Below are 19,904 nucleotides of genomic sequence, written 5' to 3'. Positions count from 1 at the left end.
GGGCGGGTCTGCGCCGAGCCCGAGCGAGCGGGCGAGCCGGACGGGAGGGGCCATTTGTAACCGAGCAGACGCTACCACCGCCCCTTACTCGCGGGGGGCGGGGGCGGGCGGTCAGGTGACGGCGGCCCACCCTCCGCCGCCAAGCCGGGTGGTTCCTGCCCAGGAGGAGCCCCCTGGCGCGCTCTGATTGGAACTCCCGCCGCAGTGGCGGGGGCGGTGGGGGGCACGTGACAGCCCGGCCGGGCGGCCCGGCGCGCCCCACCCCCGCTGGGCACCCCATCTTCCTCCTGGAAAAGCCGGGGGACACAGGGGAGGCGGGGGGATCACGCGAGGTGCAGGAGAGCCTACCAGCCCCCTTTACCCGCAGTCTGGGGTGCTCTCGGCCGCTATGGGGAAAGGAAGGGTTCCCCCGCGGCCGGCCGGCCTTCACTGTCCTCCTGCCCTGCCCTTGGCCGCAGTACCCTCCCCCACACCTCTAGACGCTGGCAATCTGTGTAAAGCACCGCCACTCTATAGCTGCCAGTGGCACTTAGGAATGTGTTTTTCTCTCTCTGCACATCAGCGCATTGTGCCAGAGAGAACGCACGACGATGCGTTGCAGACACCGCCCAAGTCCGAGGCCTGGCGGACCCCGACCACGCCCGGGGATGTAAGACGCCTCCCGAGTTAGGTCGCGAAGAGTGTCGGGCCAGCTCCCTCGGGAAGAGGAGGGGGTGCTGTGGAAGCTGCAAATCCCCGATCATCTCCAGGAGGCAGGCAGGGTGGAGGGGGAGAGGACGGCCTTCGGAGTGCGAGACCACTTCCCAGCCTCTCGGAGCACGTTGTTAGTAATAAAGGTCAAGTTAAAACAACTAAGCTTAGTAGTGCCGGCAGGGACGCGCCGCGTGGCCGTGGGAAGCCAGGCTATTAATCATCCATAATGACTATTGCTTTTCTCGGGTGGGAGGATGCTCCCCCACACGCGCCGGAGTTGCACGCTGTTCTAAAGCCGCGGTGCTCCCGCAGAACAAATGGATTCCGCAACCGCTCCCCCACCTCTCCGAGGCCCTTCCTCCCAGCTGCACCCCCCTGGAAGGCAGGAATTCGGAGAAAATGCGGTGTCACGTTCGCCACTGTGCTCGCGGACGCGTCTGCGCCAACTGCAGCAACACGTGGGGACCGCGAAGCTGGGCGTCTGCTCTCCATTTGGGTGGTTATACTGGTGTACGTATAGGATAATTTATTGTAACCAGGTTGGAAGAAGTCTGTACAGTCGATTCTTGCAAACTTTTGTCCAAGGGAGTTTTCTACTCGATTAGGGAGCTCAGCTGAGTCCAGGGACCCGCAGGGAGGAAGACGGAGGCCCCTGGTCCCCACTTGGATCAGCCGAGCAACCCGTCTTTCGCCCCTGAGGACCTTTGCAACAGGAAAGGTGACTGTCAGTGCCGAAGCCTGGGAACCTTGACTTGGTACCCGGGTTTCGCTGGGCGTGGGGTAAGTGAGGGGCAGGTTTACCCGAAAAGGAGGCTTGCCAGGAAAGCTTCTGGAACAAAACTTTGAGGAAGCTGAGAATCAAACCCTTGTAAATCGGGTTCGGGGAAGGGGAGAAGCATCCGACGGAAAAAGAAACGCCTCGCTACCGTTATGCTCCCCTTCCTCCCTCCCCCCTCCCATTTGCTCAAACCGCAGAGGATGGAGCTGTCGTATGAAGAAAGTGTAAGGCCGTCGGGAGGGAAACACTCGGTTCAAAAAAACAAAGCCTCTTTAATAGGAGGGTGAGTTTTCTATGTCCGGGTGTTAATGTACTGCCACGTTAAAACTGGAGGTTGATTGTAACAAGAGAATCCCAGCGCAGAGGACACAGAATTTTCACAATTAAAAACAAATACTCTCCCCCCTCACTCCTGCATTTCACCCCCCTTCACACAAACACCCTAATCAGCTAGTCTAGCAAGAATTGGGGACCGGGAGGCTGTAGCCCCAGGTAGGTGGCGAGCCACCAGTTTCCGCACCGCCAGAGGAGGTAATTTCCCAGCGGATCTGGCAGATACTCAGTTAAAATCCCTTCTGCGGGTCCGGACGCTCCAGGGGCCGAGGCAGGCGGCAAGCAATGACTCAGTACCTGCTTTTGTTTTTGTTTAGTTGAACTCTGGACCATCTTTGTTTGAAATGTTTTATTTTGCGTGTCTGGGAATTACTTTGTGCAGTTACGTGCGTGCCCCCCCCCTCCAACACACACGAGGGGAGTCGCCCCGCACCAGGGAGGTGCATGTCACTGGTGCTTTGGACTTTCAGGGGCTCTGCCCTCGGGAAGCTGAGAGAGGGCGACACCCTCGGTGTGGCTACAGTTTCGAGACAGGTACGTCGGGAAGGCCCTCCTCCCGCTGCTTTGGAAGTGGGGATCTGGGGATGGAGGTACCAGGGCGTTCTGGGTACAGCGCTGGTCTCAGGGAGGGGCAGAGGTGTCGGAGGCAGAGACTGGACGAGGTCAGGCTAGTTCTCCGGATTCCAAGTTCATTGTCTACCAGGTCACGCTCTGTTGAGAAAATGGGCGACACTAGAGGTGGGGAGGGGGGAGAGATAGACAGACTGGCAGGGACTGTGCAGGGCCCCGCTTGCCATGGGAGGGGGACACAAGGCTGATCCACACTCGACTCCCGCGGCAGTCTCGCCGGCGCCGGCAGCCGCAGAGACTTTGCCTTCAGCGTCCTCCGGTGGCACCATCCGGGTTTGCGGAGCAAAGACCGAGCACAGGAGCAGCCGCTGTGGGTTGGTACGGACCACGTCTTAGGACTGTGAGAAGCTGCCCTTGGGGGACCTGGAGACGGAGAGGTTAACAAAGTGAAGAATTTGCCCTGACTTTTCACATAAAATGAAGCTGGTAATGCTAAGCGCTTAAAAGACTCCACTAGGAATTTGGAGGCGGAGTGGGGTAGGAAGGGGTTAATACTAGGTTTAGGGCCACTGTGTGATATGCCCAATTTAAACAATCTCCCCCTCTCAGGTCGCCCGTTCTGGAGAGCTCAACCCAGTTGGAGGCGCCGCTGCGCTTGCGGTCACTTCCTGCTCTATGACACCTGGCCTTGTTCCGCAACTCCCACGTGCCCGCGGCCAAACCCCTCCGAGCCGGTGGGACCCAGCCCGCCCTCCCCCAGTTAAATGGACCCTTTTCCTCTCATTCCGAGGATAAGTTAACCCCGGCAGGGACCGCAGTGCGACCGGTGGTTACCTCGCCAGTCCCGCTGCCTCCTGTGCGCCCCGCGCGGAATGCGGGGCTGCAGCAGTAGCCGGGCCATCGCCTTGCAGTGCCGCCCGCCCCCTCACCTGCAGCCACACCTTGGTCGCTTACCGTCGCCCCCCCCCCTCACCCCTCAGGGCCGCCTTCCCTCCCCAGTGCGCTCCCCGGTACTGACCCCCCCAGAGCTAGGGGAAGAAGCCTGTGTTTATGTGCCCTTGTTCGTGTGCTGGCGTAGGTGAGCGCACACGACGCTGATCCGCGACCCCATGGCTGCCCGCTTCTCAGGTCCACCCACGTGGAACCCGCCGGCCCTCGCTGGCCCCGGCCCCGGTCTCCAGCTCGGCTGCGGGTGCAGTTCCCTGGAAGCCCCACAGCTTTCCCACCGGTTCCTGTCCTTCCCAGTCTTTCCCCTATGCCGGGGTTCGGCCAGTAAGGAAGCCCCTTTTTCCCCCGCCCACTTCCCAGCCATTCCAGGACAAAGCCGCCGAGCTTCCCGCACCAGAGCGGAAAAAAGGCCCAGACACCGGAGTGGAGACGCTCGCGGAGAGCGCCTCCAGGCGCCGGGCCTTGGTCCCGTCCCAGCTACTGGCCTGTCCCTGGGGTGCTGGGCTGGGGCGCGGGGCAGGCACCCCACCCACTGTACCTCCAGCGCCGGCACGCGGCCGCTGCTGCGCTGCAGGAAGAGGGCCCCGCGGCGCGGGTTCTTCCACAGACACGTGCCCCTCGTGTGCGCGCCCCAGGCCTGCAGAGGCTACCCGCCTGGCGCTACCGGTATTTCGGCGCGGCCGCGCCCTCCCTGGCCGCAATGCTTCGCTGCCTGCTTTTGGAGTCTCCTTGGAGTCTTGGCTGCAGCATCCAAGGCCAGGTTCCGCCTCTGCGAGCCGGGCTACCTGAATGCCAGCGGCCCACTGCCCAGAGACCGCACCTCCAGCACGAGTCCCAAACTCACCTTTTCTGATGGGCGGTGGCTTCAGTCCCTGCACCCGGGCTCTCAGCGACCGCCCACGGTCACCCGGGGGGCGCATCAGAGGGCGTCCCGGAGGCGCCAGCACCCTCCTTAAACCATTCCCGGGCTTGCAGCACAGCACCTTCACCAGCCACCCTCCCTGGCAGTGGGGGAGGCATAGCCCTGCACCCTCTGCCCTCTCTCACTCTCATGCCAGTGCCCACCTACAACCACAGCTGAACTCCGAGAGGCGAGAGGCGAGGCCGAGGTCTCCCTCTCCAACTCCCAATTCCAACGCTATGCAGCGCACTGCAACGGACAGCGAGGACCGCAAGGTGAGGGAGGGAGCGGCACTTAGGAGCTAGGCGGATTCTTAAAATTTATGAAATAGCCTTCTGCCCCTGGCCATGGCGTTTTTAAGAGGATTATACTTGTATTATTAAAAAAAAAAAAAAAAGTAGATAAGCCAGGCGCATTCGCACATTTAGAATATTAAAGCATTTTGAGATAATCTTAGAGTCACATGCAATTGTTCAGAAACAATACAGAGAGATTGCGCATCTTTACCCAGCCTTCCACAATGTAACAATTCCCAAAACTATAGTACCATATCACAACCAGGGTATTGGTATTGATACAATCCATCCATATTTGCATTTCCTCCGCTTTACTGGTACTCATTCGTGTATGTATTTATGTATTTATGTATTTAGTGCTATACGATTTTATCTTATGTGTAGGTAGGTACATGTCCAACACCACAGTTGGGATACAGAACTGTTCCATCACCCCAGGATCCCTCCTGTTGCTTTTATAACCAGACCTACCTGTGGGGGATGGAGGGGGGAGGGCTTGACAACCACTGACCTGTTTTTCTATCATTTTGTCATTTCAATCATCTTATATAAATGGAATTATACACTAATGTCTTTTCGGACTGGCTTTATTCACTCAATAGAATTCCCTTGAAATTCATCCAAATCATTGTATCAATAGTTCACTTTTAAAAATTGCTGGGTAGCATTTCAAGGTATGGAGGTGCCGTAAAGGTAAACCATTCACCCATTGAAAGACATCTTTGGGGGTATTACAAATAAAGCTGCTATGCACATTTGTATACAGGTTTTTGTGTGAATGTGTTTTCTTTTCTCTGGGATAAATTGCTGGGTCATATGGTAAGCACATTTTTAGTTTTGTGAGAAATATCGTGCTGTTTTCCAAAGGCCTGCACCATTTTATATTCCCGTCACTAATGTATAGTGATCTAGTTTCTCCTCATCCATGGCAGCATTTGGTGTTGAACTACTTTTTATTTTGGTGATTTTAATAGGTGTAGTAATATCTCATTATGGTTTTAATTTGCCTTTCCTTGATCTTTTGCCCATTTTCTAGAGTTTGTTTTTATTGTTAATTTTTTTCTGTTGTTTTTAAAAGCACTTCTTTGAGGTATGATTGACATACAGAAAGCTGTACATATTTAATGTGTACAACTTGGTGAGTTTGGAGATAAATATACACTTGAAACCATTACTACAACCTATGCCATAAACAACTATCCCTTCCAAAAGGTTTTTCCTGCCTTCTTTATGTGTTATTATTTTTTATGATAAGCACTGTTAAGAGCTATTCTCCTAGCAAAATTTTAAGTATAAAATACAACATTAACTGTAGGCACTACCCTGTATAGTAGGTCTCTACAACTTACTCACCTTGTATAACTGAAACTATACCCTTTGACTAATATCTCCCTCTTTCCTGCTCCTGCCAGGCCCTGACACCCACTGTTCTACTCTCTGCTTCTGTGAGTTCGACTAGATTAGATTCCTCATATGAGTGGTATCAGTGGTATCATGGTATTTATCCTTCTGTGCCTGGCTTTAGTTCATGTAGTGTAGTGTCCTTCAGGTTCATCCATGTTGTTACAATGCCAGAATTTCCTTCTTTTTTAAGGCTGAATAATATTCCATCATATGTATACACCATGCTTTCTTTATACACTCATCTATTGGTGGACATTTAGGTTGCTTTTATGTGTTGGTTATTGTGAATAATGCTGCAGTGAACACGGGCATGCAGTTATCTCTTCAAGATCCTGATTTTAATTCCTTTGGATATATACCCAGAAGTGGGATTATTGGATCATATGGTAGTTCTATTTTTTTTTTGTTAATCCTCAGCTGAGGACATGCTTATTGATTTTAGAGAGAGGAAGGGAGGGAGAGAAACATCGATGGGTTGACTCTTGTACACACCTCAGCCAAGACCAAACCCACAACCCAGGTGCGTGTCCTGACTGGGAATCAAAACCTTTTTGTTTGTGGGATGACACTCATCCAACTGCACTGGCCAGGGTAGTAGTTCTATTTCTTTTTCTTTTTTTCAAGAAACCACCATACTATTTTCTATACTGGCTGCACCAATTTATATTCTCATCAACAGTGTACAGGGTTCCCTTTTCTCCACATCCTGGCCAATATATATATATATATATTTTTAAAAAGTCATCTTATCAGGTGTGAGGCAGTATCTCACTGTGGCTTCAAGTTGTATTTTCCTGCTGATTAGGGATGTTAAAGTCCTTTTCATGTACCTTTCCCCATTTGTAAGTCTTCCTTTGCCCATTCTAAAATAGGGTTATCGGGGAGGTTACTATTGAATTGTAGGAACCTCTTATATATTTTAGTTATTAAACCTTTATCAGATCCATGTTTCCCAAGTATTTTCTCCGATTCTGTAGGTTGCCTTTATTCATTTTGGTGATGGTGTTCTTTGTTGTGCCGAGCTTTTTGCTTTTCAGTTTGACGTAGTCGCACTTGTCCATTTTTGCTTTTGTTGCCTGTGCTCTGGGTGCCATTTCCAAGAAATCATTGCCAAGGCTAACGTCAAAAAGCTTTCCCCCTGTTTCCTTATAGTAGTTTTATGGTCTCGGACCTCTTATTTAAGTCTTTGATCCCTTTTGAGTTTTTGTGTGTGGTGTCAGATAAGGGTCCAATTTCCTTCTTTGCATGTGGATATCCAGTTTTTCCAATACTACTTACTATAGAAACGATCCTTTCCTTAGTGTATATTCTTGGCATACGTGTTGAAGATTAGTTGATGATATACGGGTAGCTTTATTTCTGGTTTCTGTTGTTTCATTGGTCTATATGCCAGTACCATACTGCTTTGATTAGTGTAGCTTTGTAATGTATTTGGAAACCGGGAAGTGTGATGCCTCTGGTTTTGTTCTTCTTGCTCAAAATTGCTTCGGCCACTCAGAATCTTTTGTGGTTCCTTTTGAATTTTAGGATTTTTTTTTCTATTTCTGTAAATAATACCATTAGGCTGTTGACAGGCATATTTATTGAATTTATAGATCTCTTGGGTAGTATGAACATTTTAATATTATCAATTCTTCCAATCCATGAACACAGGATGTCTTTCCATTTATTTGTGGCTGCTTTAATTCCTTTCATTGGTTTTTATTCTTTTCAGTGTACAAGTTTTTCACCTCCTTGATTACATTTCTTCCTAAGTATTTTATTCTTTTTGATGCTATTATAAACAGGATTATTTTCCTTTTCAGATAGTTTGTTGGTGGTGTATAGAAATGCAACTGATTTTTATGTTAATTTTGTATCCTGAAACTTTACTAAATATATTTTATGAGTCCTAACAGTTTTTGTGTGTGTGTGTGCGTGTGTGGTTTTCTACATATAAGACCATGTCATCTGCAAACAGAGACAAGTTTGCTTCTTCCTTTCTGATTTGGATGCCTTTTATTTATTTTTTCTTGGCTAATTGCTCTGGCTAAGACTTCCAGTACTATATTAAGTAGACGTGGTAATAATGGGTATTCCTGCCTTGTTCCAGATCTTAGAGGGAAAGCTCTCAGTTTTTTACCATTAAATGTGTATGGTATTAGCTGTGAACTTCTCATATATGACCTTCAATGTACTAAGGTAAATTCCTTCTATACCTAATTTGTTGAGAGGTTTTTATCATGAAAAGAGTGTTGAATTTTGTCAGATGCTTTTTCTGCATCTGTTGAGATGATCATGGGCTTTTTTATCCTTCATTCTGTTAATGTATTGTGTCACATGAATAATTTGTACATAGTGAATCATCCTTGAATGACAGGGATGAAGCACACTTGGTCACGGACAGTATTTTCAATGTGCTGTTTAATTTGGTTTGCTCATATTTTCTTGAGGATTTCTGCATCCGTGTTCATCAGAGATATTGGCCTGTGGTTTTCTCTCCCTGTGTTGTCGTTCTCTGACTTTGGTATCAGGGTTGTGCTGGCCTTTTCAAATGAGTTCGAAAGTGTTCCCTCTTCCACTTTTTGGAAAAGTTGGAAAAGGCAGGTATTAGTTCTGCTTTAAATGTTTGGTAGAACTTGCTTGTGAAACCACCATCTAGTCCTGGGCCTTTTTTTTTTTTTTTTGGGAAGTCTTTGGTTACCGATTTTTTATAATTTTTTCCACTATTGGTCTCTCCTTGGTTTCTCCATGCTTTCTATTTCCTCTTGATTCACTATTGGTAGGTTGTATGTTTCTAGAAATTTATCCATTTTTTTCTAGGTGGTCCAATTAGGTATGTAATTGTTCGAAACAGTCCTTTATCATCCCTTTTTATTTCTGTGGCATCAGTAGTAATGTCTCTTCTTTCATTTATGATTTTATTTACTTGAGTCTTCTCTCTTTTTTCTTAGTTTAGATAAGGTTTATTGATTTTGCTTATCTTTTCAAAACACCAACTCTTAGTTTCATCAAAATTTTATATTGTCCTGGCTGGTTTGGCTCAATAGGTTGAGTTCTGGCTTATACACAGAAAGGTCACTCTTTCAATTCCTGGTCAGGGTGCATGCCTGGGTTATAGGCCAGGTCCCCCGTTGGCGGCCGGTGAGAGGCAACAGATCAATATTTCTCTCCTTCTCTTTCTCCCTCCCTCCCCCCCTCTCTAAAAAATTACATAAAAATCTTTAAAAACTTTTTTTTTCTTTTTTTTTTTTTTATTTATTCAAATCACCACTATTGTACCTTTTTTTTTTTCCAGATTTAATGTGTTTTATTGATTAAATTATTACATTTGTGCCAATTTCCCTTCCCTCTGCTCCCCTCCACCCGGTGGCCCCCCTCCCTCCAGTTGTCCCCCCCTTTTAGATTATGTCCATTAGTTGTGCATACAGTTCCTCCCAACCTCTCTCCGTCTATTCCATTCCCTCCTACCTTGATCCCCAATTCCTATATCATCTCCCTCCCTTTCCCCATTCCCCCTCCCTGTTGACCTCCCCCCAATATGCTTCCCGTACCCACAGTTCCTCTTCCACTCTCGTTGCCTATTTAGTTTGCCTTTGTTTCATCTCCCTAGCTTCTGTTTTTTTTTTAAACCAGTCCCTTTAACATCTCATATAACAGTGGTTTGGATCTAATGAACTCTTTCAGTTTTATTTTGTCCTGGAAACACTTTCTCTGTCCTTCTATTCTGAATGACAATTTCGCTGGATAGAGTATTCGTGGTTGTAGGTTTTGGATTTTCATTACTTTGAATATTTCTTGCCAGTCTCTTCTTGCCTGTAGGGTTTCCCTTGAGAAGTCAGCTGATAGTCTAATTGGGACCCCTTTGTACATAATTCTTTTCTTCTCTCTTGCTGCTTTTAAGATTCTCTCTTTATCTTTAATTTTTGACATTTTGATTATAATGTGTCTTGGAGTGGTTCTCCCTGGGTCCAGTCTCTTGGGAACTCTCCTTGCTTCCTGGACCTGCAGGTCTATTCCCTTCCCCAAGTCTGGGAAGTTCTCCTTTATTATATTTTCACTCAATTTTTCAAGTTCTAGTTCATCTTCCTCATTCTCTGGCAAACCAATGATTCTTATGTTGGGTCTTTTATAGCTGTCCCAGAGGTTTCTGATCCTTTCATTGTTGCTTCCCATTTCCTCTCGCTGCATTGGTTGACTGCTTGTTCCTTCTCCATATTCCAGTTTGTTGAAATGAACTCTGGATTTTATTTCCTTTCCTTCTGTCTCGTATGTGGTTTTGTTCCTTTCGTTATGAAAGTTTTTCGCTTCTTTCATATCTTTTTCCTGCTCTTTTGTGAATTCTGTAAGCCACCTGATAACAATGGCCCAGAACTGAGCCTCTGACAGGTTTCTTATCTGTTCATCTGTCAGGTTCTCTATCTGCTGCCTGATGAGTTGTGTTACCGGTATTTCTAAAGTTGCCTGCCTCATTTTGACAGATGCGTTTTGTTTTCCTGGGCTGGCTGTCGGCTGTCGGGGGCAGTGCCTGTGTACGCGTCACAAATCAGCGACCGGCCGGCGCCTGCCTGTCCGCGACCTATTTCGCAGCCCTGTGGTGCTTTCTTTGGGGGCGGGGGTCCAAGATGGATTCACACAGTTATTCAGCTAGGAGACCGGGATCTGTCCTCCCGCCCCCCTGGGCCTCACTGTTCAAGGCCCGCTCTCCCCAGCGCCGGAGTCGCGCACCGGCAGGGGCTTGCGTAGCTGGGACTCCTCGCCGGGGTCGCGCACCGCCAGGGGCTTGCGCAGCCCGGATTTCTTGCCCCCGCCGCTCCGGGTGCGACTGCAAACAGCACTGCCCACTTTAACTCTTACCTGCCCAAATGGCACCGCTGGTTTATAACTTCATATGTTGGACTTCCGTGTAGTTTTATTTTCTGGAATTTCTAGTTATCCTTTGTTTTGAAGTAGTTGTATTCCTCTATAGTTGTAGAGGGAGACCTAGCGTGTCCGTCTAAGCCTCCATCTTGGCCGGAAGTCTTTAAAAACTTTTATACTGTTTTTCTCTTCCCAATTTCACTTATTTCTGTTCTAAATCTTTATTATTTTCTTCCTTCTGATAACTTTGGGCTTAGTTCTTTTTTCTACTTTCTTGAGGTATATAGTTAAGTTATTTGAGATCCTTCTGTTATTTTTTTAAGTATATTTTATTGATTATATTGTTACAATAGTTCCAAATTTTTTCCCCTTTGATCCCCTCCACCCAGTATCCCCCTTCCCCTAGCAATTCCACTCCCCTTAGTTCATGTCCATGGGTCATGCATACAAGTTCTCTGGCTTCACCCTTTGCTATATTATCCTTTTAAAAAATAATTAATTGATTTTTTATAACAATAAAAAATAACAGTCCCCCCCTCTCACTTAAGACCCTTTATAATCTTATAAAGGACAATGGGCGAAGGTCTCATTCTCCTCTAGCTACTTCAAGCTGGGCATGGTCATCGTCCTACCTACCCTTGGGTCCAGAAATCCCTAATAAGAGTGGAGGTGTGGAGGGGAGGGTGGCCTTCCCACATGGGGAAGGTAGATCCTTCTGTTTTAATGAAGGCGTTTATCACTATGAACTTCCCTCTTATTAGTGTTTTTGATGTATCCTGTAAGTTTTGGTATGTTATGTTTTTTCATTTGTTTCAAGATATTTTTACAATTCCCTTTTAACCTATGGTTGTTCAAATGTGTGTTGATTAATTTCCATGTATTTGTAACTTTTCCTGTCTTCCTTTTGTTATTGATTTCTAATTTTATTCCATTGGTTGCAGAAAAGATACTTGGAATGATTTTAACATTTTTAAATTGGTCAGAACTTGTTTGGTGACCTAGCACGGGATCTGTCCTGGAGAAAGTTCTGTAAACACTTGAGAAGAAAGTGTGGGTGGTCTGCTGCTCTTGAGTGGAGTGTTAGGACAATTTGATCTACAGTGCTGTTCAAGTTTGCTGTTTCCTTATTGATTTTCTCTCTGGATGTTCTATCTCTGACGGAACGTGGGGTATTGAGGTCCCCTAATATTATTGTATTGTTGTCTAGTTCTTCCTTTAGATCTGTCAGTGTTTACTTTATATGCTTAACTGCTCTGATGGTGGGTGCATATATACTTAGTTATATATTAACTGTCTCCTTTAAGCTGACAATTTAAGTTCAATTGCATAAAAACTCTACACTTTTCAGCTCCCCTCCATTTATTTTATTTGTCAGACTCTTCTTTTTACGTTCTATATCCATTAACAAATTTTTATGATTATAGTGATTCTTAATGCTTTTGTTTCTTAGCCTTTATATTAGGGTTAGAAATAGTTTATGCCTTGTGCCGGCTCACAGGAAGGCTGATGCTAGTAAAGCGAAACTATTCTTCTTAACATTTTCAATGCATCTCTGCTGGTTACTGGCATGCTGTGAACCCGAGCCTGGATATTGGAGCTCTCAGGATGATGCAGAGATGCTTGTTAAATCGGTATTTCTGTGAGGGTGTGAGGGCAGGAACCTCCTATTCTGCCATCTCGCTGCCATCACTCTTCTGAGGGTTCTTTACATGTTCTAAAAAGAGCCCTCTTCCGGATATGTGGTTTGCAAATATTTTGTCCCAGTCAATCGCTTGTCTTTTATCTGCTTCACATGGACCTCTGCAGAAAAGTAGTTTTCAATTCTGATAAGTCCAATTTATCAAACTTTCATTTTGTGAATCTTACTTTTGGTATCAAGTCTAAGGATTTTTTTCCTAGCCTAAATTCTGAAGATTTTTCTCTAATTTTTAAAAAATAAATTGTATAGTTCTGCATTTTATATTTAAGTCTGTGATCCATTTTGTTTTTTTAATAAATATTTTATTGCTATTCTATTACAGTTGTCCCAATTTTTCCCCTTTTGCCCTCCTCCACCCAGCCCATTCCCCACTCCCGCAGACAATCCTCACCTTGTTGTCCATGTTAATGGGTCATTCATACATGTTCCTTGACTAGTCCCTTCTCCTTCTTTCCGCTCTTAACCCCATTTCGTTAACTTTTCTATAAGGTTTGAAGCTTAGGTTGAGGTTTGTTTTTTGTTTTTGCATATGGATACCTAGTTGTTCTAGCATCATTTGATGAAAAAGCTATCATTTCTCTATTGAATTGTTTTTGAATGTTGGTTGGCATATTTGTGTGGTTCTATTTCTGGGCTCTCTATTCAGTTCCATTGATCAATGTGTCTATCCTTCACCAATACCACACTGTTTTGATTCTGTAGCTATATAGTAAGCTTTACTGTCAAGAAGAGTAATACAGGAATTGCATAACATCTGTGATTAAGCATATGGGGAAAACTGACGTATTTTCTATGTTGCGTCTTCTCATCCATAAATGTGGTCTATCTATTCCATTACTGAGGTCTTCATTGATTTTGTTCATCAGCACTTTGCAATTTTCAGCAAGCAGATCCATGTTTTGTTATATTTATACCTAAGGGTTTCATTTTCTTTGGGTCAATTGTAAGTGATATTGTATTTTCAATCTTGGTTTCCACACAATCATTGTGGAATGCAATTAATATTTGGGTGTTGATTTTGTATCCTGCAACCTTGATGAATTTACTTATCTGCTCTAGGAGTTTTCTGTGTAGACAGTCATGCTATTTGCAAATAAGACCAGTTTTATTTCTTCTGTTCCAATCTGTACGCCATCATCTTTTCTTGCCTTATTTCAGTGACTTCAAATTCCAGTACTTAGTTGTATAAGAGTGACGAGAACAGACACCCTTGTCTTTTTCCTGAGCTTATGGGAAAAGCATTTAGTCTTTCATCTTCAAATATGTTATTAACTGTAGGGCTTTTGTAAATACTTTTTATCAAATTGAGGTAATTCTCTATTCCTAACTTGCATAGAATTTTTATAATCAATCAATGTTGGATTTTGTCAAATGATTTTCCTGAATCAATTGATACGGTCATATATGATACAGTGATTAATATTATAGATTCATTTTTGAATGTTTTACCAACCTTGCACACCTGGAATAAATCTCACTTGGTCATGGTGCATAATTCTTATACATTTTTGCATTCAATATGCAATATTTTATTGAATGTTTTCACATCTAAATTCATGATAAATATTGACACGAACTTTTTTTGTACCACTTTTGTTTGGTTTTAGTGTCAGGGCCTCATAAAATAAATTGGGAAGTGCTCCTTCCTCTTTTGTTTTCTGGAAGAGATTGTATAGACTTAGTGTTAATTCTTCATTCAGTGTTTGGTAGACTTCTTCAGTGAAACCATTTAGGCCTGGAAGTTTTTAAATAAAATTTTTACTTATGAATTTAATTTTTTTCATAGTTATAGGGCAGTTCATTTTGGTTGAGTTTTGGTGGTTCATGGGTTTTAAGAACTTGATTTATTTCTTCTAAAGTTAAATTTTTTCCTACTAAATTGAGCATCGCCTTGTTCATGGTATTCCTTCATTTTCCTCTTAATGACTGCACTATCTGTAATGGTGGTCCCAGTTTCATTCTTGGTATTGGTGATATGTGTCTTCTCTGCTTTTACTTTTGTCAGTGTTACTAGGGATTTATCAATTTATTGATTTTTGTTGCAGAACCAGTTTTTCGTTTCATTGATCTTTCTGTATTGTGTCCCTGTTTTTAATTGCTTATGTTCTTATCTTTATTTTTCCTTCCTTCTGTTTCATTTGGGTTTATTTTTCTTCATTTTTTTCCAGCTTCTTGAGAGAGGATATTACATTATTGGCTTGGGACCTTTCCTATTTTTTTTAATGTAGGCTTTTACTGCTATTAATTCCCTTCTTGGCATTAATTTACCTGTGTCTCACAAGTTTGACATGTTGTGTTTTTTATTTTCATTCAGTCCTATCATATTTAAAATTTGTTTTGAGTCTTCCTCTTTGATCATTAATTCATTTAAAAGTGTGTTGATTGATTTTTCAAGTGTTTGGAGATTTCTCTATTATCTTTACGTTATTGATTTCTAGTTTGATTCTTCTATGGTCAGATGATACGTTCCGCATGACTCAATTCTCTTAAGTTTGTTGAGATTTGTTTTATGAGACAAAATACGGTTAGTCTTGGTGACTATTCCATGGGTTCTTGAAAAAATTGTGTACTCTGCTGTGGCTGAGGGGAGTGTCCCACATATATCAATTAGATCTTATTGGTTAATGATGTTGTTGCATTCTTCTATGTCCTTAATGATTTTCTTTCTAGTAGCTCTGTTAGTTACTGAGAAGGTGGTTTTGAAGTCCCCTGCGATGATTGCGGATTTGTCTACTTCTCCTTCAACCTCTATCAGCTTTTGCTTCATGTATTTTGAGGCTGTGCGGTTTGGTGCATAGCCATTTAGAATTGTTATGTCTTCCTGGTAGATTGATTCTTTTGTTTTTATACAATGTCCCTCTCTGTCTCTAGTAATTTTCTTTGCTCTAAAGTCTGCTTTGTCTGGAATTAATATAAAGCCACTCTTGCTTTTGAAAAAAAGTAATATTTGAATGATATATATATTTAAATCCTTTCAATATCAACTTACTATATAATAGAACTTGAACATTTATGCTTTTTTCAAGGTGTTTTGTTGTTGCTGTTGGCAACTGATGAAATTCTAAAAGTTATTTTATCCAATAAAAAACTATGGTTTCATGACATTGGATTTGGCAAGGATTTCTTTTTCTTTTTTTAAAAATTATTTATTTATGTTTGTTTATTTATTTTATTTTTTAGAGAGAGGGAAAAGGAGAAAGAGAGGGATAGAAACATTGCTGTGTGGTTGCCTCTCACTCACGTCCCCAACTGGGGACCTGACGTGCAACCTAGTCATGTGCCCTGACTGGGAATTGAACCAGTGACACTTGGCTCGCAGGCCGACGCTCAATCCACTGAGCCACAGCAGCCAGGGCCAAGGATTTCTTTTTGTGGTTATAACACCAAAAAGCACAGGTAACAAAAAGAAAAATATAGGTAAATTTATCCAAATTAATAAGTTTTGTGCATCACAGGACACTATCAAGAGAGTGGAAAGACAACCTGCAGAAGGGGAGAATATATTTTCAAATCATGTATGTGATAAGGGATTACATAAAGAACTCACACAACTCTTCAACAATAACAGAACAACCAAATTAAAAAATTGGCCAAGGATTTGAATAGACATACTCTAAAAAAGAAATAAAAATGGCCAATAAGCAATGAAAAGAGTTTCAGCATCCCTAATTATCAGGAAAACAAAAGTCAAAATTATGAGATGCCACTTCATACCCATTAGGGTGACTATTAAAAAAAATTGAAAATTGTTGTTTGTAAGGATATGGAGAAATTGGATGCTGTGTACTGCTGGTGGGATGTAAAATGGTGTGGCTCCTGTGGAAAATAACTTGGTGGTTCCTCAAAGTGTTGAACACAGAATTACCATATGATATGGGAATTCCACTTTTATTCCCAGAGAATTGAAACAGAGGCTCAGACAGGTACTTGTACATCAGTGTTAGTAGCATCATTATTCACAATAGACAAAAAATGGAAAGAACCCAAATATCCATCAATAGATAACTGGATAAACAAAATGTGGCATATATACAAGTGGAATATTATTCAACCTTAAAAAAAATTGAAATTCTGATACGTGCTACAACATGGATGTACCTTGAAAACATTTATGCTGCCCTGGCTGGTGTGGCTCAATGGATCGAGCAGCCTGTGAACCAAAAGGTTGCCCATTCAATTCCTGGCTCAATGGATCGAGCAGCCTGTGAACCAAAAGGTTGCCAATTCAATTCCTGGTCAGGGCCCATGTCTGGGTTATGGGCCAGGTCCGTGGTTGGTGGCATGTGTGAGACACAACCAATCCATGTTCCTGTCATACATCGATGTTTCCCTCCCTCTCTTTCTCCCTCCCTTCTCCTCTTTCTAAAAATAAATAAAACCATTAATAAAATGTATACGCAGTGGAAGAAGCCTGATACTAAAGGATAAATATTATATGATTCCATGTGTATGAGATACCTAGATCGGGCAAACTTATAGAGACAGAAAGTAGAATAGAAGTTACCATGGGTTGGGGACAGGAAGGTAAAAGGAGTCACTGTGTCATGGTCAAGGAGTTTTTGTTCAGGATGATGAAAAAGTTCTGGCAATGGGTGGTGGTGATGGCTGTACAACTTTGTGAATGTGCCACTGAGCTGTGTACTTGAAGTGGTTAAAATGGTAAATTTTATGTTGTTTCTTTTACCACAATACGATTATGCAAAAAAGCTTATGGTTCGATTTGTCAAAAATATTTACCTCATACCACAAAAATGTTTCCATGCAGATAGCAATGGATGGTCGCTGTCAGTTCCTTCCTCCGCTGCTCCCGTCCCCACTTCGATTTTGTTTTGTTTACTATTGGTGACCTTAATCTGTTTCACTCAGGTCTCCCGCTGCATCGATTAGAGGGTATTTTCTTCCACAACATGATGGTAGAAATGAAAATAGCTAAAAGATTATTAATGCTTCTGGCTCAGGAAGTATCTTCTCCCATCTCCCCGCTTCTGTGGTCACTGAAGACAAGTCTGACCTTGGCAAAGTCACCTTGCCGGGCTCACTGACTGACCTCTTCAAAGACCTCTTATTTCTCCTTGAAGTGGTCTGTTTGTTTTTTTTTGTTTTTGGTCATCTCTCGGAGTCTTTTTAGCTTTCACCGTTATATGGCTCTATCATCATAAGGATAAAATATAATTATTTAAAAACTTTTTAATATTTATGCCTAGAATGTCAAAAAGGCAGAAACCATATTATTTGACCTACTGCTTTCTGCTACTGAGACTAATGCAGGATGAGCAGCACTGAGACCACAGGGTCCCAGATGTGCCCCTAACTGACAGTGTGGGACTAGGCTTGTTGCCTCACCTCTAAAGGCCAAATATCTATCATCTTCGCGGGTTGGGCTAGAGGATCCTAAAAGTTTTCTCACATTTAGAGTGAGAAGATAAAAGGTTCTGGAACGTTGTGCTATCCATGGCAAATATTCCCTCTTCCCTCTTCCTACACAAAACGTCCTATTTTACGACAAAGGTATTCTTCACATGACATTTGAAAAATTTTACCCATTTAAGTAGCAAAAGGCTTCATATTTTAGAGATCTACTTTTTTCCCCCATGATTGGTTTCTGTCCACGGGATGGGCTACATATTTCTAGGGCTCGGTACAAAATGAAAATGCTGGCCAACCCCTGTTCAAAAATTACTAAGAATTTTGAAGTGGAGAAAGCAGAGGACTAAGCCAAGTGCAAGGCTCTCCTGAGCATAGGCCTCATGCTGTCTGTCTTCGAATGAAAAGTCACCTCCCAACCCCACCCCACCCTTGGGAAAACATTCAAGTTGACCGAGCACCCGGAGCACAATGAGAAGTTTTGATGATGAGTCAGGAGGCAGCATAATGAAGCGAAAAGTCTGCAAAACGGGCCAGATAAAAGATGCAGATTCCTCACCTAACAAATTTCTGTGGGGCTACAACTAATGAACTTAGTCCTGGGCTAAGTGTCTCAGATAAATCTGTCACCCTGGGCATTTCACTCAGTCTTTGATACCTTGGTTCCTTGGGTCGTTAGATGGGAACGAAAGAATTGCTCACCTGAAAACCTTTAGGAAGTAAGATGCTTCCAGGAGTTCAAGTTGAAATACCAAAGTAGTTATTGTTTTTGCAAAAATTAATAATGGTTTCTGGCCCTGGCTGGTGTGACGCAGAGTGGATAGAGCCCCGGACGGCAAACCAAAGGCCCGCCAGTTTGATTCCCAGTCACGGCACATGCCTGGGTTGCGGGCCAGGTCCCCAGTTGGGGGCGTGTGAGAAGCAACCACACAGTGATGTTTCTCTCCCTCTCTACTTCCCTTCCCCTCTCTCTAAAAATAAATAAGTAAAATCTTAAAAAAATAATGTTATCTGCTAAAAAATATTATCAAAAATAGAGAATGAGTGTGGATTATAGGGTGTGAGGGTAGCTGTGACTTTTCTTTCTTAGCTTTCTTTCATCTGAACAGCTCAGTGGGAGATTACATTCCCAGAAACCATAACTAGGTCCTCCACTACGGCCTATGAATTTAGAGAATTTCATCCTGGGACTTCAGAGACATAAAAGCCATAACAAGGACCTTTCTGGTATACCTGGTTTTATACAATTGATGTATTCCTTAAAAAAAAAAAAAGAGTGAACTGAATTGTTGGAAACCGAATTATATTTGTAATTCACTGAAGAACTTGGGCCTTAAAAGAAAACCTGCATGGAATCCTTTTGTACAACAAAAAATAATTTTTACGAAGCAAAAAATTACCCCTAATTTGCTCGATGTGAAAATTCAGGCTTGAGCAGGGTTTTGTGACCGTGAGCTTGGAAGCTCACTTTCGCTGCCCAGCGGATCCTCCTCCTCCTGCTGCTGGCCCTGAGGCCGCGCAGGTGAACGGAAGAGGCCGTCGGGCTGGGAGGATGTCTGCATCCTTACAAAGGTTCATAATCCATTTCCTCCTTGAATGAAAAGTGTTTTCTTTCTTTTTTATTTTTAAACTATTTTATTGATTTTGAGAGAGAGAGAGAGAGAGGACGGGGGTGGGAGAGGGAGAGAGAAAGAGAGAGAGAGAGAGATCAATTTATGGTTCCACTTATTTATGCATTCATTGGTTGATTCTTGTATATGTTCTGACTGGAGATCGAGCCCGTCACCTTGGAGTATCGGGATGACACTCTAACCCACTGAGCTACCCAGTCAGGGTGAAAAGTGTTTTCTAAGCAGAGGAAGATGCTAGGTTCCAGAGCCTTCCATGGAGTCAACACTGATGTGACCAAGGGAGCCCTCTTCAGGAAACACGCTGTGAAGCAGAGCAACCAATAGTCACCGGGGGTGAGGTGGCCCTGGGCACTCACAGGGCATCCAGCCTCCTGCTTTCACACTGGAACAGGCTACACCAGAACCAGCCAGAGAGCTATTAAGAGATCCGAAGAGTCTGAAAGCCCAG

General features: G+C 43.7%; 1 long non-coding RNA gene across 1 annotated transcript; it reads right to left on the bottom strand.

The window, feature by feature from the left end:
* Positions 1-2,138: 2,138 nt before the first annotated feature.
* On the bottom strand, positions 2,139-4,578 carry LOC150005329 (uncharacterized). Its single transcript, XR_016512440.1, has 2 exons — positions 4,167-4,578; positions 2,139-2,797 (listed from the first exon to the last, which is right to left on the bottom strand). It is a non-coding gene; the product is annotated as an uncharacterized LOC150005329 (long non-coding RNA).
* Between the last annotated feature and the right edge of the window lie 15,326 nt (positions 4,579-19,904).

Source organism: Furipterus horrens, unplaced genomic scaffold (assembly GCF_987537825.1).
Source record: "Furipterus horrens unplaced genomic scaffold, mFurHor1.1.pri manual_scaffold_7, whole genome shotgun sequence".
Lineage (NCBI taxonomy): Eukaryota > Metazoa > Chordata > Mammalia > Chiroptera > Furipteridae > Furipterus > Furipterus horrens.
Note: the sequence above shows the minus strand (reverse complement) of the source record. Positions and strands in the feature narration are given on the sequence as shown.